Below are 25,904 nucleotides of genomic sequence, written 5' to 3'. Positions count from 1 at the left end.
AAAATCCATGCATTTCATGGGGAGGATGTACAGAGAACCCTTACAGAACAGTGCCGGAATTGAACTCTGAACTTCAGAATGCCCCCGAGCTGTAATAGCGCTGTGCTAACTGCCACACTACCGTGGCGCCCAGCATTTTCTTGCAGGCATTCACAGTGGAACAAAGAAATACAATAGAATCAATGAAGGAACTACACACAAGCAAAGACTGACAAACAACCAATATGCAAAAGAAGACGATGTGCAATTACATTAATAATAATTATCATCATTATCTTAGTTAAATAAATAAACATTACTGAATTATAGAGTTGTAGAGTTCTTGAAAATGGGTCCATTGATTGCAGAATGTACAAATGTCTCAGGACTTGCACCACCAGGTTCAAGAACAGTTACTGCCCCATAACTATCAGGCTCTTGAACAAAAGGGGAAAATTACCCTTATTTATTGAGACGTCCCATAACCAGTGATCTCATTTTAAGGACTTTTTATCTTGTTATTTCATGTTCTCATTATTTACTGCTATTTATTTATATTTACATTTGCACAGTTTGTTGTCTTCTGCACTCTGGTTGATCTTTCATTGATCCTGTTATAGGTACTATTCTATAGATTTGCTGAGTACGTTTACAGTAAAAAATAACCTCAGGGCTGTAGGTGCTCACATATATGTACTCTGATAATAAAAATTACTTTGAACTTTGGTGCAAGTTTAAGATGTACAGTATTCTTATAACCACAGTGTTCCAGATATGTGGTGGTTGCTGCACTTGACTTTTTAACAACAGTTTATTAATTATTTACAATGCCTAATTTAGCCACAGGTATCACAGCATCTCAATAATAAATCAATAGCAGATAAACTTAGGTGTAATTACATGCATAATAAATTATGCAAAAGCATTATGCAACATAGATCTTCAAAGGTTATTTTACTGCAAGTTAAACAATATTCATGCTGAATAATTTCTTTTTAAATGGACAACTCCTGCTGAAAGGACAAATTCCACAGAGCAGGACCATGTCTAACTAACAGCCAGGGAGATGGAGGAATAATCCTAAAGTACTTCGGTGGCTGTGAGGTGTCAAGGTCCGATGTGAAAAGTGTTGTGGGAAGAGCTGGTGATGAAGAGCCGGTGATATGGTTGCAGGGGAAAGAGTAGAGAGGGCTAATAATTAGTTAATATGAATGTGAATTGTGCAAACATGGTACTTCCCCCAAGCAGTAAGGCTGATAACACCTCCACTTTTAACCCACCCCAACAGAGTCATCTTTTGTACAGACACTCCTGTGCCTAGCATCATTTTATGAACATACAATCAATCTATGCATGCAAGACCAAAAGAGATAGGAGCAGATTTAGGCCATTTGGCCCACTGAGTCTGCTCCACCATTTCATCATGGCTGATCAATTTTCCCTCTCAGCCCCAATCTCCTGCCTTGCCCCCTCCCCCATATCACTTCATGCACTGACTAATCAAGAATCTATCAATCTCTGCCTTAAACATACCCAATGACCTGGCCTCCACAGCAGCCAGTGGCAATGAATTCCACAGATTCACCATTTTCCAGCAAAATGAACTCTTCCTCATCTCCTTTCTAAATGGAGATCCCTCTATTCTGAGGCAGTGTCCTCTGTTCTTAGACTCCCCCAACCACAGGAAACATCTTCTCCACATCCACACCACTGAGGCCGTTCAACATTCAACAGGTTTCAATAAGATTCCCCCTCTCATTCTTCTAAATTCTAGTGAGTACACGCCCAGACCCATCAAACACTCCTCATATGAAAAGCCTTCCAATCCCAGAATTGGTTTTGTGATCCTTTTTGAATCCTTTCCAATCTCAGAACCTCCTTTGTTATGTAAGGAGCCCAAACCTGCACACAACACTCCAGGTGATGCCTCACCAGTGCTTTATAAAGCTTCAACATTACATCCTTGCTTTTATATTCTAGTCCTCTTGAAATGAATGCGAACATTGCATTTGCCTTCCTCACCATAAACTCGCCTGCAAATTAACCTAAGATGTAAGCTACCTTATGTATTTATATTTATTGTTTTTATTACAATGTTCTTCATCTTACTGTGCTTTTTTCTGAGTTACATCAGATATGGAGTAACAGTTATTTTTTCCCCCTTTACACATGTGTACTGGAAAAGACTGCACAATCTTAAAACTCCTTACTCGAGGAAGGATATATTGGTTTGGAGGTTGTGCAGAGGAGGTTCACCAGGTTGATTCCAGAGATGAGGGGGTTAGACTATGAGGAGAGATTGAGTCACCTGGTACTGTACTTGCTGGAATTCAGAAGAATGAGAGGAGATCTTATAGAAACATATAAAATTATGAAAGGGATCTATAAGATAGAGGCAGGAAAGTTGTTTCCACTGGTAGGTGAGACTGGAACTAGGGGACATAGCCTCAAGATTTGGGGGAGTAGATTTAGGACGGAGATGAGGAGGAACTATTTTTCCCACAGAGTGGTGAATCTGTGGAATTCTTTGCCCAAAGAAGCAGTGGAGGCTACCTCAGTAGACATATTTAAGACAAAGTTAGATAGATTTTTGCCTAGTAGGGGAATTAAGGGTTATGGAGAAAAGGCAGGTAGCTGGAGATGAGTCCATGGCCAGATCAGCCATGATCTTATTGAATGGCAGAGCAGGCTCGATGGGCCAGATGGTCTACTCCTGCTCCTATTCTTCAATTCTTATGTTCTTATGTAAAGCCTAGATGTAGAGACATGGAATGCAGCAGCCATGAGATGCAAGCTTCAGGAACCTCACTTATTGTATTATATATGTACACATTGCCATAATAGAAAGTTAGATTTTAAAAACCTACAGCACAATACAGGCCCTTCGGCCCACAATTCTCTGTTCAATGTGTGGATAATCATTTTATTCTGTAACCAGGACATAGTCTGTTACTTAAATAAGTCTTTCTGTAGACACCATTTTGTTACCAAAATGTAGTTTTACTGATAATCCCATCAAATGAGAATGTAAAAGTTCTACCAAGTTCATGTTAAGGTAGACCAGTTCTGACTGGTCTCCTGGTGGGCACCAGTTTTTAATAAATTGCCTGCTATTTTGAACATCAAATCTGTATAATCCTCAATTTCAAGTTCAAGTTCAGTTTATTGTCGTTCATCTGTACACATGTATACCACCAAATGAAACAAGGTTCCTAGGGACCAAGGTGCACAACATAGTATGTATAACTCACACACATAACACATAAAGTAATATTACCACTAGTAAATTAACAAATATTAAGGTGCATTTAGAACACAAGTTAATAAGTATAACACGACTGGCGATTCATGTGTGATGGGACCTGGGTGGTGACAGGGAGTTCAGTAGTCTTACTGAAGAAAACTAGTAGTGTGGTACTACTAGTGTTCTTGTAGAAGAAGCCTTTTGGCATCCTAACAGCCTTGTCCTAATGCTATGGTACCTCGTGCCTAATGGTAGGGGGTCAAAAAGATTGCTGGGCAGATGGATGTCATCACTGACAATGCTGAGGACCTTCCATTTTCTCCAGCAGATATGTTACCTCGGTTTTCAGAGCCCAGTTGGTGTACTCCTCCATTCATCTGTTCCTGTTCCCGGTTCTTCATGGAGGCCCAGGTCACTGATTGGAAGCTGTTATCAGGATAGCCCCGGAAAGTGATGCTGAATCCTTTTATGGATGGTGCACTCTGCTACCACTTTGACCTGGAGAGGGAGGGGAAAAAAAATTCAGGGCATAGAACAAAAAACTGCATATAGAACATTATAAAGTCCAGTACAGCACAGGAACAGGCCCTTCAGCCCACAATGTCCAAGCTGCACATCCACTTATTCGTTATTACTGTGTCATACGACATGGACGATCATGGTCTTTCCATGACTGTGATCATTCCTGGCAAAGTTTTCTATAGCAGTGCTTTGCCATTGCCTTCTTCTGGGCAGGGTCTTTGCAAGATGGGTGAGCCCAGCCATTATCAATACTCCTCAGAGATTGTCTGCCTTGCATAACCAGGACTTGTGATATGCACCAGCTGCTCATATGACCATCCACCACATGTTGCCATAGTTTCCTGTGATGATGATTGGGGGGTGGAGGAGGATAAGCAGGTGCTAAACCTTGCCCAAGGTGACCTGCAGGCTAGCGGAAGGAAGGAGCGCCTTACACCTCTTTTGGTAGAGATATATCTCCAATCCACCACCTGCTGTGCTGAACACAATGCCATTGCTGAGTTTCTCCAGCATTTTGTGTGTGTTACTCTGAATACTACCTCCCTATGTTTGTTCTCTTTTATGCACTGCTAATTATATACAAGTCCTTCTCACTAGCTAAAGCCTAAGCAAGTTTAAAAGGTTTGAGCATCAAAACTTAGGCTAATGCTTAGCTGTTTTACCAAGGGAGTGCTTCACTGTTAGATGTTTCATCATTTAATTCTCCATGCATAGTCTCACCAGGACCTATAGAATCACTGTCACACAGTATGGAAACAGGTCCTTTGGCCCAACTCATCAAAATTGTCCAACGAGTAAGTCCCACGTGTCTGCATTTGGCCCATTGTGCTCTGTCCTCTCCCACCCATGCAGGTATCTGGATAGCTTTTAAATGTTGCTAATATGCACCTCTCAACAACTATTTCTGGCAGCTCGTTCCAAATACGCACCACCTTTTGTGTGAAGAAACTGCCCTTGGTGTCCCTTTTAAATTTCAACATATGCACTAAATGATTCAGCAACAGCTTCTTCCCTTCTGCCATCAGGTATCTGAATGATCATCGAACCCATGAACACTACTTCTCACTGCTTTTTTGCACTACTTATTTAATTTAACTATTTTATATCAATCTATATATATATTCCCTACTGTAATTCACAGTTTTAAGATTATATATTGCAATGTACTGCTGCCGCAAAACAATTAATGTCACGACATAAAACTGATTTGGATTCTGACCTCAGATCTTAAACCCTGTGTCCTCTGGTTTTCAGCAACCCCTCCCTGGGAAATTAAAGAATATTTGTTTTCACATTTGCACAAGATATTCTGCAATGCTGGAAATCCAAAGCCTGATGGGTCCTGAAAAAGGGTCTCGACCTGAAACATGAATTGCTTATTCCTCACCACGGATGCTGCCTGACCTGGTGCATTCCTTTGGTATTTTGAGTGTATTTACTTTCACCCTGTCTATGCCCTTCGTGATCTTATATTCCTCTATCGGGTCACCCCACAATCTCCTACTTTCCAGGGAATAAAGTCCATGTCTACACAACCTTGCCTTGTAGCTCAGCCCTGCACGTCCAGGTAAGATCCTGCTAAATCTTTTCTGCACACTTTCAAGTTTAATAACTTCTTTCTCATAAGAGGGTAACCAAAACTGCACAGAATATTCCTCACCACCATCTCATATAACCTCCCAGATCCTGTACTCAATGTCCTGACTGATGAGAGCCAAACACCCTGCTCACTGAAGGTCTTGTGGCAAGACTTTCTTACATTTGTATTCCATCTCCCTTGAGATAGAGACTAATAAAGTCACATAAGCCATGTCACACTTTCCACAAAGGGATAATAGCAACTGAAAAACTAAATTGCAAAGAGTGCTGCTTGATTTCCTCATTCTTAGCTGTACAGAAGTTCCGACCAGTCACACCCTGCATGGTCCTTGCTTATTTGTTTCCTCCTTTGTGTTTGCCATTTCTTTTCATCTACTGTTTTGTAGACAAGAAAACTTGTTGCTTACTGCAATTAGAAATGTTTTGTCAGCAGAAAAGGTGAAGGATTAAAATTCCAACCTTTGGTCCTGATTAATAATCCTCTAAAACCGTGTCCTTGGCCGCTTTCCACCCAGATAATCTCCATCCTTAAAGTTCTTGAGACCCAGATATAGTAACAGAAATAGCTTGAGGCTACGTGGCATATTCTTGAATGACTTGCCACTCCCAACAATCACTCAAAACTCTTCAGAAGCTGTCTCTCAAGGCATTTCTTTCTCCTGATCAGTAGTTGAAGAACAGAAATTAAACTGTTTTGAATTCATAGAAATAAAAAAAAGCTCCTTCCCAACTTGACGCTGAGAGAAATAGATGGGGTGATCTACACTTTGCACCGCAGGAAAGGATTTTGAAGAAGTTGGCCCATCGTACTCAAAGAAATCTGATATTCATTTAAAAATTGATGACATTTTATAAGCACTTCATCACAAAATTCAAACTATTTTTGAGAGATCTGTAAGGGCAAGGAACACAAGGTGAAAGAAACCGTCATAAAGTGAAGTGTTCGGATAATCCAAGAGAGCTTAAAGATCAACAAGACAAGCAGTGAGTTGTAGATTTTGAAGGGAAGAATGTGGTTTATGAACTTCACACAACTCTCTGCTGATCCAAAAGTGTTTGAAACAAATTAGATGCTTTATATTACCACTACTGTTCAAGAAGTGCAATCAATGTCCATTTCCAGAATTTGTACCTCTCCTTCCTTGGTCAGTTTGCTTGTTAAGTTATAGGACACAGAACATAAAACAGTATTGCAATGTTTTGTAGCTCCAAAACATACAACCAATTAAAACATTGGAGACCAGGGACAACCCATTTACAATATTACTCAAATATTAAATATAGAACACTCTTCCCCACTTAGGTATAAACTCCAACTCAATATAGAATGCATCTCAATTTATATGCATAGTATATATCTATCTCTATCTGTATCTATCTATATCTACATCTAGATAGGCTGGCTGGTGGTGTAGTGGACTGAAGTGGAGAGTCCTGAGTTCAAACCCAGCTGGGGTCCCAAATATATAAAACAATCCCATAAAATCACAAAACATAGGAGCCCAATTAGGCCTTTCAGCCAATTGAGTCTGCTTCAGCACGCGACCATGGCTGATTTAATTTCCCCCTCAACTCTCTTTTCCTGCTTTCTTCCAGTTGCCTTTGTTGCTTTATCATTCAAGAACCTATGGATATTTATCCTATGACTTGGCATTCAAGGCCGTCTGCGGCAATGAACTCCACAGATTCACCACCCTCTAGCTAAAGAAATCCCTTCTCATCTCTGTTCTAAAAGGACATCTTCCTATTCTGAGGCTGTACCCTTTGACCCCAGACTACTGGAAAGATTTTCTTCACATCTTCTGCCTAGGTCGTTCAATATTCGGTAAGTTTCAAAGGGATTCTTCCTCATTCTTCTAGACTCCAGCGAGTACAGGCCCAGAGCTGTCAAACACTCCTCACACATAAACCCTTTCATTCCTGAGATCATTCTCTTAAGTCTCCCCTGGACCCTCTCCAATGGCTGCAACTCCTTTATCAGATGGGGGACCAAAAACTGTTCACAGTACTCCAAGTGTGGCCTGACCAATGCTTTATAAAACATCAACATTACATCTTGCTTTTATATTCTAGTCCTCTTGAAATGACTACTAACAATGTATTTGCCTTCCTTGCTATTGACTCAACTGCAAGTTAACTATGACGGAATCCTTAACTACGACTCCCAAGTCCCTTTGCACCTCTGATTTCTGAATTCACTTCTTGTTTAAAAAACAATCTGTACCTTTATTCCTTCTACCAAAGTGCATGACCATGTACTTCCCTACACTATGTTCCAACTGCCATTTTTTAATCTAATTTAATCTACCGTAATTCCCTCTGCAGACTCCATGCATCCTCAACAATACCTGCCCCTCTACCTTCCCTGTATCATCCATAAAGTTGGTCACATAGCCATCAGTTCCATAACCCAGATCATAAACAGATAAGAAGAAATTTAGTAGACCCAACACCAATATCTGTGAAGCACTACTAGTGAGCAGCAGCCAAGCAGAAATGCGTCCTTTATCTCTACTCTTTGCCTCCTGCCAGTCAGCTAATCTACTGTCCCTGCCAGTATAATTCCTGTAACGCTCTTATCTAACCTTGTTTAGCAGCCTAATGTACAGCACCTTGTCTAAGGCATTTTGAAAAGCGAAGTAACCTGCATCCTCATTCGACTATCATATCTGCTATTTCCAAAAGATTTGTCAGGTAAGATATTCCCTGAAAGAAACCATGCTGAAGTTGGCCTATTTTATCACATGCCTCCAAGTACCCTGAAACCTCATCCTTAATAATGGACTCGAACAACTTGCCAATGACTGAAGTCAGGCTAACTGGTCTATAGTTTCTTGTTTTTTGCCTCCCTCCCTTCTTAAAGAGTGGAATGACATTTGCAATTTTCTAGTCTTCCAGAATCATTCCAGAGCCTGGTGATCACAACTAAAGCATACACAATCTCTTCAACTACCTCTTTCAGAACCCTGAGGTGTTGTCCATCTGGTCCAGGTGACTTATCTACCTTCAGACCTTTCAGCTTCCCAAAAACCCTTCTTCTCCACCTTCTCTATAGTAACAGTGATCACACTCACTTCTGCCCCCGATTGACTTGAATTTCTGTATGCAGATGGTGTCTTCAACAGTAAATACTGACACAAAATACTTACTAATTACTACCCCCATTACTACCGCTCCAGTGTCATTTTCCAGCAGTCTGATATCCACTCTCACCCCTCTTTTACTCTTTATATATCTGAACAAACTTTTGGTATTCTTTTATATTATTGGCTAACTTACCTTCAGATTTCATTTTTTCTTTCCTTTTTCCTCTTTTAGTTGCCTTTTGTTGATTTTTAAAAACTTCTCAATCCTCTAGCTTCCCATTAATTTTTGCTATACTGTGTGCCCTCTCTGTCATGCTAAATTTGGCTTCATGTGTTAGCCATGGCTGTCTCATCCTCCCTTTAGAAAGCTTCTTCTTAGGGATGAACCAATCCTGTGTCTTCTAAATTGCTCCCATACTACCATCATCCCTGCTGGTGTTCCCTTGTAACCAACCTTGGCCAGCTCCACTCTCATGCCTCTGTAATCCCCATCACTCCACTGTAATACTGATATATCTGATTATAGCTTCTTCCTCGTAAACTGCAGGGTGAATTTTATCATATTATTGATTACTGACTCCTTTATCTTCAGTTCCCTAATCAAACCTAGATAGGAACTGTTTACAAGTGTAAACAAATCTTCATCTCAGTCTTGACATTTATTTTTGTGAGTCATAATTAATTGAAGGAATATTTATGTCTGATAAGGTCATGGTCAAATATGTCCTCAGAGTGGCTTGACTAAGCACAAATGTTGAAACTGAGGTTGATTATTAGAACAATGTATTGGGTTATGGAGTTCTACAGCACAAAAACAAGACTTTTGGCACATCTAGTCCATGCTAACTTGGTCTTCTGACTGTTCCTATCTATCTGCACCCAGACCATAGCCCTCCATATCCCTCTCATCCAAGTACACGTCTAAATTTCTCTTAAATTTTATACTTGAACTCACTTTTACCACATCTGCTAGCAGCTCATTCAATATTCACACCACGCTCTGCATGAAGAAGATCTCCCTCAAGTTTCCCTTAAATATTTCACCTTTCACCCTTAGCCTATGACCTTTAGCTCCGTTTCACTTAACCAGGGAGGAAAAGGGCATGTTTGGCATTAAGAAAAGTTGGGTCTTCTTTCCTCACAGAGACAAGTAGATGCTTGATTTTCAGCTTCCTTTTGTTAATTGGCATTACCTTCAAGATCCAAGATTCAAGATTCAAAAACTTTATTGTCATTCCAGTCATACATCAGCTCTGCAGGGCAGAATGAGACAGCGTTTCCCAGGGGCAAGTGCAATCATAACATAACAAACGCAACAAATAGTAAACACAACAATAAATAGTAAAACACAACAGCCACATGTCAGTTAAAAATAAGTTATAAGTGTCCAGTGCAAGTTAAAAGTGTCCAAAGCAGAGTCAGGTAGAGCAGCTATTTAGCAGTCTGACTGTCTGTGGGAGGAAGCTGTTTAGTAGCCTTGTGGTTTTTGTTTTGATGCTCCTGTAACATTTGCCTGATGGCAGAAGAACAAACAGTTTATGGAGAGGGTGTGAGGGGTATTTAATGATGTACTGTGTCTTCTGGAGGCATCGACTCTGAAAGGGGTCTTGGACAGAAGATAGGGAGACCCCAATAACCTTCTCTGCTCCCCAACCACCCTCTGCAAGGCTTTTTTGTCGGCAGCTCTGCAGCTGGAGTACCAGGTTGTGATGCAAAAGGTCAACACACTCTCAAACACGCCTCTGTAGAATGTAGTTAACATGTTAATGGGGTGTGATGCTTGTTTAAGCTTCCTCAGAAAGTGCAATCTCTGCTGGGCTCGTTGCACAATCCCAGTGGTGTTCCTGGACCAGGTGAGATCGTCCGAGATCTGCACCCCAAGGAACTTGATGTTTTCCACTCTCTCCACTGTGGAGCTGCTGATGCTGAGGGGTGTGTGCTCAGGCTGAGACTGTCTGAAATCATCGATCATCTCCTTGGTTTTGGTGACATTAAGCATCAAGTTGTTGTCACTGCACCAGCTCTCTAGGTGTTTGACCTCCTCCCTGTACATTGTTTCATCATTTTTGCTGATGAGCCCCACCACTGTGGTATCATCAGCAAATTTAATGATCAGGTTCCCCTTGAATCTGGCTGCACAGTCATGTGTTAGCAGTGTAAACAGCAATGGGCTGAGCACACAGCCTTGTGGGGATCCAGTGCTCAGTGTGATGGAGTCAGAGATGTTCCTGCCAACACGGACTGACTGTGGTCTCTCTGTCAAGAAATCCAGAATCCAGCGACACGTGGCAGTGTTAAGGCCAAGCAGTGACAGTTTCTCCACTAGTCTCCGCGGGATGATGGTATTGAACGCTGAACTGAAATCAATGTACAGGATTCTGGCATAAGTGTCTTTATTGTCCAAGTGAGAGAGAACTGTGTGCAGTGTGGTGGATATTGCGTCCTCCGTAGAGCGATTGGGACGATAGGCAAACTGTAGAGGATCCAGCGATGAGGGGAGGCTGGCTGTGATATGGGCTTGACAAGCCGTTCAAAACATTTCATCACTATGGGGGTCAGGGCAACGGGACGGTAATCATTCAGACAGGCTACAACTGATTTCTTTGCTACAGGGATGATTGTGGAGGATTTGAAGCATCTGGGGACAATGGCTTAACTAAGGGAGATGTTGAAAATGTCTGTCAGGACATCTGCTAATACATCAGCACATTCCTTGAGCACATGTCCAGGGATGCTGTCGGGACCTTCCGCCTTTCATGGGTTGACCCTGGCAAGGGTCCTCCGTGTGTGCTCTGAATCAATGATTGGAGCCGGCTGGTCATATGGTAAGAAGGGACTGGCTCTCCCCCTTGCTGTAGTGTTTGATGTTTCAAAGTGTGCAAAGAAATTGTTGAGCCTGTCTGGAAGAGAGGCGTCACTGTCATTGGTTTTCTGCCTGATCCTGTAGTCTGTCAGGGCTTGAATTCCCTGCCACATCTGTCTGGTGTCACCTGTGTCACAGAAGTGTCACCTGCCTACCCGAGCCACAGTGAAAGAAGCATTTGATACTTGGGCCACATTTAAATTAATTGACTTGCCATCTGCCCTAAACAGAATTTCCTCGTGGAGCTAACCAGATTTCAACAGAAGCCGGGATCTTAAAGATAGCCAGAAGAGTCGCTGAGAGCCCAGATGATTACTTATGGGGTCCTTAGCAACAGAAAGTAGTGGATACAGCCCAGTTAAAGTTCTCTTCACCTTTGAGTACATTTACATGGAGTACTGCCTCAAGAAAGCAGCGTCCATCATCAAAGACCGTCACCATCCAGGCTATACTTTCTTCTCACGACTACCATCAGGCAGGAGGTTCAGGAGCCTTAAGTCCTGCACCATCAGATTCAGGAACAGTTATTATTCCTCAGACACCAGGCTCCTGAACCGACCTGAATAACTTTATTCACCACAACTCTGAACTGATTCTGCAACCTACAACTCACTTTCAAGGACTTTACAACTCATGGTCTTTCATTTTATTTGCACAGATTGTTTACTTTTGCACATTGGTTGCTTGTCAGTCTTTGTTTATGTAGAGTTTTTATCACGAATTCTATTGTATTTCTTTATTTTTCTGTAAATGCTCACAAGGAAATGAATCTCATGGTAGTATATGGTTGCATATCTGTAACTTGATAATAAATTTATTTTGAACTTTGATTGCTTGTGCCACAAAGTAACTCAAAGTCACATTTCCTGCTCTCCGTTTACCACACCATTGGAGAAAGCTCTTCCATCAATCAGAATCTAAGCTTTCATAAGCTACTCAACGTAACAAGGCCATCCATACTGGGTCACTTTCATATCAACTCACCAGTTCTGCCATCTTGTCCCCTTTCTGAGGCCTTACAATTTTTCTTCTTATTTATCCAATTCCTTCCTGAAGGCCACAGCCATAACTTCTGTGGAGTGTGTACTTCAGATTCCACATGGCCCTCAAAAACGTCTGGCTTCGTACCTCCCATAATTATTTTCCACTTTATTTCATACCTCGACGTCAACCTCGTCACCATTGGGAGCAGTCTCCCTCTTCCCACTCTGTCCAATCTCGCTCATCATTTATACACTCCATCAAATCACTACTTAGCCTTTGAAGAAAAGAACATAGAACATAAGACAGAGGAGTGGAATTAAGCCATTCAGCCTATTGAGTCTGTTCCACCATTCCATCATGGCTGATATATTATCCCTCAATGCCATTCTTCTGCCTTCTCTCCATACCCTTTGACACCCTACTAATCAAGAACCTATAAACCTTCGCCTTAAGTATACCCAGTGACTTGGCATCCAAAGCCTTCTGTGTGGCAAGGAATTTCACAGATTCACCTCCCTCTGGCTGAAGAAATTCCTCCTCACCTCTGTTCTAAAGGGGCATATGTATATTCTGAGGCTGTGCTCTCTGGTCCTAGACTCTCCCACTAAAGGAAACAGACTCTCCACATCCACTCTATCTAGGAGCTTCAGTTACCGCAACATTCAAGTCAAGTTTATTGTCATTTACTATATACATGTATACCTTCAAATGAGAAGATGTTTCTCTGGACCAGAGTGTAAAGCACAGTAGTACACACAACACACAATAACTTGGGGAAGTAAGAATAAAAGCTCTAAATGAATTACACATCGATAAACAAAGTAAAGTGCGTAAATTGAATAACGTAGGGTACAGAACAAATTAACCAGTAACACTCTAAGGAAGGAAACTGTTTCCCGTCCTGACCATTCTTGTCTTAATGCATTGAAGTCTTCTGCCTGATGGTAGAAAGTCAAAGAGGATGCTGGATGGAAGGGTGGGATCCTTGATAATACTAAGGGCCCTGTATATGCAGTGCTCCTGATAAAAGCCTCCAGTGGATGGTAGGAAGACCCCTATGATTCTCTCAGCCTTTCTCACAGTCCCTTGTAGGCACTTCTGGTCCAGTGCTCTGCTGTTTCCATAGCAGATAGAGATGCAGCTTGTTAGGACACTCTCCTGTAAAATTCAGTGAAGACGGGGAGGTGGGATGCTTCGCTTACCTCAATAGCCTCATGAAGTGGAGGCGCTGCTGTGCCTTCTTATTCAGGGAGGTGATATCAAGGGACCAGTTGAGGACATTTGTGATGTGAACCCTCAGGAACCCGGTGTACATTCCTCGCCCTACGGAGGAACCATGTAAGCACAAAGGGAAATGGTTCATCTGCACCTTCCTAACCTCAGACCCTCAACTTTTAGCCATTCAGTTCATTTAGGTATAATTAGGAGAGGAAGTGTGGTTTCCAGCAATGTCATTACCCCTTGACTGATGAATAAATGAAGGAATCAGGTAACTTTAGTCCCCTTTAGTCTATTGGATCCTCTGTAATATCCTCATATCCTTCCTGTCATTAGGCAATCAGAATTGAACACAAGGCCAGTGTTTTATAAAGGCGTAGCATGGCCTCTCTGTTTTCAGAGTCAATGGGTCTATTGATAAACTGCAGAGTGTGCATGGTTTACATACACTGACTCAACTAGCTTACTCAACCCATGGCTCCCTCTTATCTGAGCATATTTTGACCCTGCTCTTAGATAAGATAAATTGAGTGACTGAGCAAAAACTCAGCCAAAGGAGTTCACAGTGGGAGAGTGTAAGGTCTTGCACTTTGGTAAGATGAACCAACAGGTGGATGTTATCTAAGTGGAGAGAGGAGCAGCACAAGATAATGGGGTTCAATTCTGCCAATGTCTGTAAGGAGCTTATTCCTTCTCCCCGTGACTGTATGGGTTTCCTCCGAGTGCTCTGGTTTTCTCTCACATTCCGATTTGTAGGCTAATGGTCACATAATTGGTCCAAGTGTGCTCGTTGGGTTGGAAGGGGCTGTTACTGTTCTGTATCTCTAAATTTAAAAAAAAATCAAACAAAGAAGTGAAATTCAGAGTGAATAATCCTCAGCTGATGATTCCTTTATTTACTTATTCAATTATGGGATTTGGTCATTGCTGGAAAGCACAACATTCACTCTCCTAAGCAACACACACGAAATGCTGAAGGAACTCAGCAAGTCAGGCAGTATCTATGGAACAGTCCTGAAGAAGAGTTTCAGCTTGAAACATCTCTTTTCCACAGAGGCTGCATGACCTGCTGAGCTCCTCCAGCATTTTATGAGGGTTGCTTTGGATTTCCAGCATCTGCTGACCTTTTTGGGTTTGTGATCTGTGAAATTACTCTCCTAATTCTGCCTAAGTTAAGAGGAGGGATAAAACAGTCTGAGGTCAGTTCAGCCTGATGAGCCTGGAGTCACTAATTGATAGGGCAGGAAGGTTGTTGGATTCCCTTCTCCAAAGACCTTCAATCAACCAAATGACTCTTCATAATAATTTAATCCCGAACAGGAGAAAATCTGCAGATGCTGGAAATCCAAGCAACACACACAAAATGCTGGAGGAACTCAGCAGGCCAGGCAGCATCTATGGAAAGAAGTACAGTCCTATGGAAGGGTCTTGGCCCGAAATGTTGACTGTACTTTTTTCCATAGATGCTGCCTGACCTGCTGAGTACTCTCCAGCATTTTGTGTGTGTAGCTTCATAATAATTTGGCAGTTTCACTATTAATGAGAATATATTTTTAATCCCAGCTTTATTTAATGAATTTAATTTAATTTCCCGAGTTACAACTCACATCTCTGAATCCATGAGCACTATCCCCTTATTCCTTCACATGAGAAAATTGGAAGATGCTGGAAATCCAAAGCAACACACTCAGAGTGCTCGAGGAACTCAGCAGGCCAGGCAACATCTATGGAAAAGAATAACAAGTTGATGTTTCAGTCTAGACACTTCTTCAGAACCCTGCCCTGATGATGCTTCGGTCCGAATTGTCAACACTTTTCCATAGATGCTGCCTAGCCTGCTGAGTTTCCCTTATTCCTTTTTATTTTACAGTTTACTTAATTTTGCATTTTATAGTAATTTTCCTTTGCACTATTTTCAGAACAGCTTCTTCCCCTCCACCATCAGGTTCTTGAACAGATAATGAACTCATGAACACTACCTCACAATTTTTTTGGTCACTTTTTGCACTACTTATTTAACTTCATATCTTTAGATTCTATTCTTAGTTCTAGAATGTTCCATTCTATATCTATTGATGCAGATTACATTACTTCCACAAAACAACAACTTTCATGTCTGTTAAATCAGTGATTATCAACCTGATTCTGATCAATGGACCCAGCCGCTGATATCAATATAATACCTCGACTCTCTTTAAATGTCAGTATGTCATTACCAAAGATAATTTACATTGATCATGTAGCATATGTTTACATTTTTGTATTGATAAATTACCTTTTATTTTACTCTCTGATACTGAATTGGAACAGTCAGTGCATTTTTGTACCAGGAAGAGTAGACACACATGAATGGTCACACAAAAGAACAATTTACAATCCTGAGCTTTGAAGTCTGGTACATAATTACACTGACTTTCTAAATGAGTCCTTTCCTGTCTCTTGGGGATTACTTTGTTGATCTTTTCAATTAAGATTTATTAAAGAGCTACAGGTAAAGAGATTATTAACAGACTATTTTTAGACTTGCTTCTAACTTCCAATCCTTTTGAGAGCAGGAACTATACGGAGAAGTTCGCCTGAAGGATATAGGAAAGAATCAAAGGAGCAAGACAAATTCCTTAAACACAAAATTCCCAGTGAGAAATCCTTCACCGGTCCACATTAACAGGGACTGAGCTATTATAACTGTAGGCTTTCTTTCTTAGTGTAAATCAGTAATACAAACAGTTTTATAGAATAAGGCCAGCAATATTCTTATTATTGATGGATTTTTCAGGCTCACTAACACATAAATTTGCTGCTTTAAATTGCCAGGAATGGCCAGTTTTCTGTTTCAAAAGCAGCTAATGCAGTATCAATAGTGGTCAAAGTTCAAAGTAGATTTACTATCAAAGTATATATATATACCACCTCCCTGAGATTCATTTTCTTGTGGGAATTCACAGTAAATACAAAGAACTAATGAAAATCCACACATAAGACGGACAAACAATGTGCAAAAGACAAAGAACTGTGTAAATATAAAAAGAAAGTGTAAATAATAACAATAATTAATAAATAAGTAATAAATATCAAGAGCATGAGATGAAGAGTCCTTGAAAGTGAGTCCATAAGTTGTGGGAACAGTTCAGTGATGGGGTGAGTGAAGTTGAGTGATGTTATCTCCTCTAGTTCAAGAACCTGATGGTTGAAGGGTAGTAACTGGTCCGGAACTTGGTGGTGGAGGTCCTGAGGCTCCCGTACCTCCTTCCTGAGGTTAGCAGTGAGAAGAAAGCATGGCCTGAATGGTGAAGGTCCTGGATGATGGATGCTGCTTTCCTGCACAACACTCCTGGTAGATGTGCTCAGTGGTGGGGAGGGTTTTAATCATGATGGACTAAGTTGTATCCACTATTTTTTGTGGGCTTTTCTGTTCGGGAACATTGGCATTTCCATATCAGGCCGTGATGCAACCAGTCAATATGGCCTTCATCGTGCATCTATGGAAGTTTGTCAAAGTTTTAGATGACATGTTGAATTCTTGCAAACTTCTGAGAAAGTAGAGGTGATGTCAAAGAAGAAGCCAGAATATGTAGCGGCACTTGCGGGCCCCTTAGGTTGTGTCAGTTGTTAACACAAATGACAAATTTCACTGTATATTTTAATGAACATGCGATAAAAACATGAATCTGAATAGAATGATTACATAAGTTACGGGAAAATGAATAGCAATGAGCCTGTAGTATCAGTAATTTATAACACTTGAGGTTATCTCTTATTAATTGATTACCTGCAGTTTTAAACTTGCTTAGCTCAACATGGTTTTATAGTCAGCATGCCCTTCTATCACATTAAACTTTATCTAAACAAATAGTTAAATGTGAAGCAATCACTCTGGATTCAATAATTTCAGGAGGTCACCAAGTAGAGAGGATGGTAAAGAAGGCATCAGGTGGGCTGACCTGCATTAAAATCAGAAGGAGAAGCAGATTTATTATCACTGACTGATATGATATGAAATTTGTTGTTTCTCTATAGTAAGTTGCCAATATCTACAATAAATTGCAAAAAGAAAGAGGAATAACGAGGTAATGATCATGGATTTATAGTCCAGCGAGAAATCAGAGGGTGGAAGGGAAAGAAGCTGTTTCTGAGTCGTTGACTATAGTTCATCAGCCTCACTGAGCACAGAACCCTGAAGAAGGGTCTTGGCCTGAAACATCGAATGTTTACTCTTTTCCATAGATACTGACTGGTTTGCTGAAATGTTGACTGTTTACTGCCTAACCTGCTGAGTTCCTCCAGCACTTTGTGTGATTTCCAGCATTTGCAGATTTACTTTATTGAGTAGAGGAGTTGAGGCATTCTGTTACAGTTGTACAAGACACTGGTGGGACCACACACGCAGCATGGGATACTGTCCTGGTTACTCTTGTATAGGAAAGACATACTTAGACCGGAAAGGGGGCAGAGAAGATTTACAAGGATGTTGGCAGGACTCAAGGGCCTGAGTTATTTGAAGAGCTTTGTCAGACTAGGTCTATATTTCTTGGAGCATGAAAGATTAAGGTGTGGTCTTATAATGGCAGATTAAATCATGGGGGGGGGCACAGATAGGGTGAATACACACACTTCTTTTCCCACGGTTGGGGAATTAAGAACTGGAGGGCATAGGTTTAAAGTGAGGCAAGGATGTTTTAACAGCTTTTCCACACAGAGGTTAGCATGTATATGGAATGAGCTGTCAGAAGAAGTGATAAAGGCAGGTACAATTACAACATTTAAAAGATATTTGCACAGATGCATGGATAGGAAAGGTTCAGAAGGATGTGGGTCAAATGTGAGCAAATGGGAACTGCTTGGTAGCCAATGTGGTCAGCATGGAAACATCTCTTTCTACTAAGAAAGTTGAATTCACATGAGGGTAAACTGGAACAAGCAGCTATTTGCAATCCATTTGGGAAATATTAACATCTTATTCCACCGGACAGAACTAGAGCTATCTTATTTTGGGACAATTAAGTGAGTAGCATGAATGGGCCAGAGGGTAACTAATAATAATAATAATAATGACAACAATAATAAAACCTTTATAATTTAATAACTCAAAGTGCTTTATGTAGATTATAAAAAATCGATATAGTCATAAAAATGAGATAAAATTAAATATCTTAAGTAAAGACAAACATTATATAGAATAAAATGTAATTTGATATACTAAATTATATAATTATAATCAACATCAAAAGATATTAAGAAATCTTATATAAGTAGGTCAATTAAAAAAAAAGTAAGTTTTAGAAGTGTTTTGAAACGTTCCACAGTACTTTTCATTTTTAGAATCTTTTTATTGGTACGTAATCTTCAACAGCTATAAAATGATACAAAACTTCAACAGATTAATATGTATACAATTAATAAAGCTGAAAAAAACAGATTGTAAAATATAAATTTGGAAAAATTTTATATATATATATAGGAAAAAGAAGGGAAAAAAAGAACCTCATCTAACTAGGAAAAAAACCCTACTAACTACAAAAAGAAAAAAAATCCCATTAGGAATCAACCCCCCGGAGCAATACTTTTGACCATCATCTAAATATTAAAAAAAGAGTCATCAACCACCAATTCATATTTATTTAAAAAAAAAATTGGAAGGAAACCATATAACTTAATTCAAATTAAATTTGGCAAAAGAACCCCATCTTCTCTCAAAATCAAATCGAGGATCAAAAGTTCTACTTCTAATTTTTTCCAAACTAAGACATAACATTACTTGAGAAAACCATTCAATTAATGTAGGGGAAGAAATATCTTTCCATTTTAATAAAATAGCCCTTCTTGCCAGCAGTGTAACAAATGCAATTACATGTTGAACTGAAGATGAGATACCCTGAATATGATGCAGAACTATTCCAAACGTTCCACAGTACTAGCGGATCAGCTGTAGGAGGCCGCTGTACTCAGATCTCTCTCTCTCGTCGTTGGGGGAGAGTTTGTTGCTGATTCTCGAGTCCGAGAACTTGGCAAATGAAAGCAATGTGATAGACTTTAACATCGCTATTCAGCGAGTTGTTTTTTTTCTCTTATTAATCTCCTTTCTTGCTATGTGATACCTCCCTGCCCCTTTATTAGGGAGGGAGGGAGAGAGAGGGAGAGAGAGCGGGAGAGAGAGATGGAGAGAGAGAGGGAGAGAGAGGGGGAGAGAGAGGGGGGAGAGAGAGAGAGAGAGAGAGAGAGAGAGAGAGAGAGAGAGAGAGAGAGAGAGAGAGAGAGAGAGAGAGAGAGAGAGAGAGAGACACACACACACACACACACTGTGGTATGTCGAATTGCCAGGTGAATGATTAGTTTTTGTTCTACCGCAGATCATAGCCTTTCTTGGGGGCTTTGCTATTGCTTGCTTGGGGGGGTTGGGGGACGGAAGGTGCTGATGCTTTTCGCCAAAGTGGGGGAGGGGGAAGGTCAATGCTTTGCTGCTGCTTGTGCTTGGGAGGGGGAGTGGGGGGGGTTTAGGATTCTAACATTTTTGCAGTCACTCATTCTTCAGGGTACCCGTTTGTTTTTGTGGATGTTTGTGAAGAGTAAGAATTTCAGGTTGTACATTGTATACATTCTCTGATATTAAATGGAACTATTGAACTACTGAACTGTTGAACAAGCCTGGTGTATCTCAGTTGGTAGAGTAGTCCAGATTTTTTTGTGCAGAAGAGCAAATGGCCATATCACCAGTTTGTATATGCTCGGCTCTAGGAACACTGAGCAAACCGGTATTCATGGATCTAAGATTACAAATACTAGGGTAATTTTAACAAAGATCAATAGATTCTCTGTCACCATACTTCTTCAAGATTGCATTAATTGCCTTTAGCATTAATTAAAAAGAGGCAGAAATTCAACAAGCATTGAACTCAGTTTTGTTGTATCCTCTCTCGTGTTCTGGACTAGTCGCAATGTGTTGCACCATCAAGTCAGGTGCCAACACAAATCTTTGTTCTTCAATATATAGTGAGGACCTGGTCCTACACATCAGTAAACATACAATATGGGCAACTGCATCTGGGGAGTATTAGTATCAGGCAGATATGAGATTAACATGGCATCATAGCCAAGATAACTGTGTTTCCCATTACACCGATGACAGCATTGGTGTTGCTTCCTGCGTCAATGCTGAACTTGTCAATTTCATCAACTTTGCCTCCAACTTCCACACAGCCCTCAAATTTACTTGGTCCACCTCTGACGCTTCTCAAAGATCAAAGTTTAAAGTTGAAAATAAACTTATCATCAACGTATTTATGCATGTATACGTCACCATTTACCACCCAGATGTTCATTTACTTGTAGGCGTTCACAGAAGGTGAATCTCATGGTGACATATACTCTCCCTTTTCTTGATTTCTGAAGACAGACTAACCACTGACATCTTTTACAAACCCACTGACTCTCACAGCCTCATAAATCCTTTCTCCCCTCCTTCACCAGCTTTAAGGAGCGTCTGGTGGAGGCCTTCACTCCTTCCAGCTTTCGCCCCTCCTTCCAGCTTTAAGGAGCATCTGGTGGAGGACTTCAAGGGCAGAAGGTCAAGGTTTGTGGCTGGCAGTAGATAACGTGCTGGGCCAGCAGAAGTGGTGGACGTGGGTTCAACTGCAGCTTTTAAGAGATGTTTGAGTAAGCGCACAGATGGAAGGGGTATGGCGGGTTCTGGTTCAGGTGCGGGTTGACATGGCAGGCAGAATAGCAGTTTGGCACAGACTAGATGGGCCAAAGGGCCTGTTTCTGTGCTATAGGAGACCGTGATTCTCTGACTCTAAAGGCAACACCGGAGGTCAGAATCCAGCCCAGGCTGAGAGGCAGTATCTCTACTGTGCTGACTATGCTCAGCCACAGCTTCAGCCTGAGCCTGGAGTCACATGAGACAGCAGATGCTGATACTGGACCAAGAAACAATTGGCTGCAGACACTCAGTGGTCAAGCAGCACATGTCAGTGGAAAGGACTTGTCACAATTTCGGAGCCTGATGCAACACTTTGACCGGATATGTTCACAATTTCTTTTCTTCTACTGATGTAGCTCGACCTGCTGAATTCCACCAGCAGTTTGTTTCTTTGCTCTTCCTTTGTAGTTTTCCTGTCACAAGCTCTGCCCTCCACGTTCTCCATGCACTCAACTTTCAGCCCATCCCCCACCTGCTGTACGAGCACCGTCCATTGCATTTGGCAAATCACCAGCAGAACCAAGGCAAAACTCTTTGCTGGTTTGGTAGGATCCCCTAACTATGATCTGCGAATTATGTGACTGTTATGACCTGGAACTCATAATTCACAAGGGCGAAGGGATAAAGAACCTATCACTCTTTCAAAAGGAAATTAAACAGTGACTTAAGATGAAATAATTTGCAGGGCTGTCGGGAAAGACAGAAAACTGGGACTCACTAGATTACTCTAGATAGGTCTGTCATGAATTCAATGGGCTGAGTGGTCTTTATCAACGGCCTGATGACTCTAAACTTGACAAATTTCTAAGAAGCACAGTGAAGAGTATACTAACTGGTTATATCATAGCCTGGTCCGGAAGCACCAATGCTCAGGAATGGAAAAGTCCACTGAAAGTATGGATACAGTTCAGTCCATCAGAGGCAAACCCTCCCCAATATTTAGCACCTTTACATGGAGCACTGCCACAATAAAGCAGCATCCATCATCAAGGACCTCCACCATCCAGGCCATGCTCTCCTCTCACTTCTACCATTGGGCAGGAGGTACAGGATCCTTAGGTCTCACACCACAAGGTTCCTGAGCTGTTAATACCTTTCAATCATCAGGCGCATGAATCAGTGTGGAAAGCTTCACTCACCACAACTATAAATTGTTTCAACAGCTTAGCGACTTACTCAATAACTCATGCTCTCAGTATTTTTCTTTTAATTGCAACATTTGTTATCTTTTGCGCATCGGCTGTTTGTCAGTCTTTATTTATATATAGTTGTTAATGAATTCTATTGTAATTCTTCGTTTTCTTGAAACAAGAAAATGAATCTCAAGGATAAAAAATTTACTTTGACTTTGACAATTATCTTGTACACATCAATGGAGGTGGATTTCAGAGGTACTTCTAAATCTACATCCTCATCCTTAAGTCATCCACCATCCTATCCTGATTTAATTCCGGAATGTTCTGTTGCCCATGCTTCCACTCTGTCATTTCTAGTCCTGCCCACACCACCAAAACCTCTCACCAGTTTTTTCCACTCCAAACCTGATCAGAACTTGATAGATTATTGATTAGTCAGGGCATGAAGGGATATGGGGAGGAGGTAGGAGACTGGGGCTGAGAGAGAAATTGGATCAGACATGATGAAATGGCGGAGCAGACTTGATAGGCCAAATGGCCTAATTCTGCTCCTGTACCTTATGGTCTTATGGTATGGAACTGGAGGCGGATTTATTATTTGTTTACAACTGCAGTTCCTTGCACAAACACGTTGGACTTATTCGCCACCCTCCAGACTGCCTACACTGTCCACTCTCCCCAAAACCCCGTAACTTGTCTCTTTAAATTTCTTTACAAGAGTCTTCATTAACCACTCTCCTTCATCTTGCCCAGTGACAAACTTCCACACTGTTGGCTTGGACAAGTTGATATCTGCAAGCTATTGTAAAAATATTTGTTGCAATCACCCAGTGCAAACTAATATATAACAATAATTAATCATCAACTCTATCAAGATTTGTTTATGGCTTTTGAGTTCAAGGATTGCTAAATGTTGTGATGAATCAGAGACAAAATTGACTATTAATCGAAAATAAATATGATGCCCTTTTAAACTCTCTATGTCATCTCTCTTTGTCCCTTTAAAATGGAGATGATGAGGGATTTATTCAGAGCATGGTGAGTCTTTGGAATTCATCATCATGAAGGCCAAGTCATTGGTTATATTTAAAGTGGAGGTTGATAGGTTTTTGTTTAGTCAGGGCATCAAAGGTTATGGGGAGAAGGCAGGAGAATACGGATGGAGAAAAAAAAATCAGCCATGATTGAATGGTGGGGAAGACTCAATGGGCCAAATAAACTCAAAGAGTTGTAAAGCATTACAGCAAAGAAATGTGCCATTTGGCCTTTCTAATAATGCTGAACTATCATTCTGTATAGTTCTATCGACCAAGATTTGAAACATAGCCCTCCATGCCCCTCCCATCCATGTACTTATCTAAACTTCTCTTAAATGTTGCAATTGAACCCACATTCACCACTTCTGCTGGCAGCTCATTCCCCACTAGCCCCACCCTGTGAGGGAAGAAGTTCCCCCTCAGATTCCCCTTTAAACATTTCACCTTTCATCCTTAACCTACAACCTTTAGCTCTAGCCTTACCCATCCTCAGTGGAAAAAGCCTGCTTGCATTTAGTCATAGGCAGCTGTCAATCCAGGGTGGACTGTGTCCTCTCCAGGGTGCAAGCCTGGGCAAGAAGATTTGAAGAACCGGCTGTTGCCCATAGAAGGGCAAGCGCTGATACAGCTTGGCACCAGTGTCATCGCAGAGGCTGCCAGAGTGAAGTTATAATCAACATCAAACTGCCTCAGGGACGCCGGCTCCGGATTTCTTCCTCGGGATTTACTCCCGAAGCCTTTCCCGTGGCTGGGTATGGAAGCAAGGTAGCGGAGGTTTAAAATCAGAGTTTTCCTTTCCTCTAGGTGGACTGCCATCCAAGGTTGACAAGCCCCACCTGCCCGATCTTGCATTTACCCTATCTATATCCCTCAAAGATTTATATGCCTCTATCAAATATATACCTAATAGCCTAAGTCTGTCCCTATATCTTATAGCCTTATTGTCTGTCAGTTACTTATTATCGTTATGTATTTTGCATAGCTGTGTTACAATTCTGCCCATACCAGGAAGAAGGATTAGACCCAGGTTAAAACAAGCTTTCTACACTGCAGATTTGAGCTTATAATTTCTCCCACGATCTCTAGCTTTACATGCAGCAACAAATTTCATGACCTATGCCGGTGATATTAAACCTTATTCTGACCCTGAGTCTGATCAGTTGATACAGAAGCAAAATGGCCATACATCCTACACCAGGACTGCCCTGCCAACAAACTCAAGTGCACAAGTGAAGAGCCTCAATCAAGACTAAGCTTTTTTTTATCCTGTGCAGAGTAACGGATATGTTTCATGCAGACCACTGAATCTCATTTAAATCTGTGGAGATTAGTATTTCAAAATGAACTCGATGAACATCACATTAAGAATGGGATTAGAGTTTACAGGATTAAGAAGCACACATTTAGAATCAAATATCCTTTGGAACACTTCCTCCAGTTCTATTTAGACCATTGAAATACAATCCATTAATCCAACTAGATAGCGATGTATCGTGTACAGTCAGTGGCCACTTTATTAGGTATCTAATAAAGCGACCATTGAGTGTACGTTCATGGTCTTCTGCTGCTGTAGCCCATCAACTTCAAAGTTCAACATGTTGTGCATTCTGCACACCACTATTGTGTCATTATTTGAGTTACTGTCACCTTTCTGTCAGCTTGAACCAGTCTGGCCATTCTCCTCTGATCTCTGTCATTAACAAGGTGTTTTTGTCCACAGACCTTCTAATCAATGAATATTTTTTTTTCTTTTTTTTTTGCACCATTCTCTGTAACACTAGAGAATGTTCTGCATGAAAATTCCTGGAACTCTGTGCTTTCTAAAATATTCAAACCAGCCTGTCTAACACCAACAACCATTCCACAGTCAAAGTTGCTTAGATCACATTTGTTCCTCATTGTGATGCTTGGTCTGAACAACAACTAAACCTCTTGACCGTGTCTGCATGCTTTTATGCATTGAGTTGCTGCCACATGATTGGCTGATAAGACATTTGCATTAGCAAGCAGGTGTACCTAATAAGGTTGGAAGTAAAGGAATGATCTACAAGGGAACAGTACAAGGTACTGACTTCTGGACTGCATCTGCTTCTCCTGGGGCAGAGAAGGGAATAAGAAATACAATGGGCTTCAGTAGCCAGTGGAGGGAATTGGGTTATGGAGGTGTTTTAACTCATGTGGGGCTCAGATAGAGTGAACGCATACTGTCTTTTTCCCAGGGTAAGGGATACCTCATTTTCTGTCTGAGTAGCCTCTAACCTGACAGCATGAATATTAATTTTTCTAAACTGGTAAGTTATCCACCCTTCTATCTATTTTTATCCCCCGTTCTGGGTACCTTCTCAGCCCTTCTCTTCTTCTCACCTGCCCATCACCTACCACTGATGTCCCTTCTCCTTCCCTTTCTTCCATAGTTCATTGCCCTCTCCAATCAGATCCCTTCTTCTTTAGTTCTCCCACCTATCACCAGCCAGCTTCTTACTTCACCTTCCCTCTTCCCCTCACCTGGTTTCACCTGTCACCCACCAGCTGGTACTCCT

At 41.1% G+C, this 25,904-nt stretch overlaps 1 long non-coding RNA gene across 4 annotated transcripts in view; it reads right to left on the bottom strand.

The window, feature by feature from the left end:
- LOC140717319 (uncharacterized) overlaps positions 1-25,904 on the bottom strand; it is a 136,795-nt gene that overhangs the window by 2,329 nt on the left and 108,562 nt on the right. For 2 of the 4 annotated variants that reach the window (XR_012096516.1, XR_012096515.1), the window contains 5 exons: positions 17,265-17,436; positions 15,103-15,219; positions 13,480-13,600; positions 12,278-12,551; positions 3,561-3,721 (listed from right to left, as the gene is read on the bottom strand). This is a non-coding gene — a long non-coding RNA (uncharacterized lncRNA). The remainder of the gene's footprint in view (positions 1-3,560; positions 3,722-12,277; positions 12,552-13,479; positions 13,601-15,102; positions 15,220-17,264; positions 17,437-25,904) is intronic. The other 2 variants (XR_012096517.1, XR_012096518.1) reach the window with 2 other exon arrangements.

This window comes from Hemitrygon akajei, chromosome 27, assembly GCF_048418815.1.
Source record: "Hemitrygon akajei chromosome 27, sHemAka1.3, whole genome shotgun sequence".
NCBI classification, from domain to species: domain Eukaryota; kingdom Metazoa; phylum Chordata; class Chondrichthyes; order Myliobatiformes; family Dasyatidae; genus Hemitrygon; species Hemitrygon akajei.
Note: the sequence above shows the minus strand (reverse complement) of the source record. Positions and strands in the feature narration are given on the sequence as shown.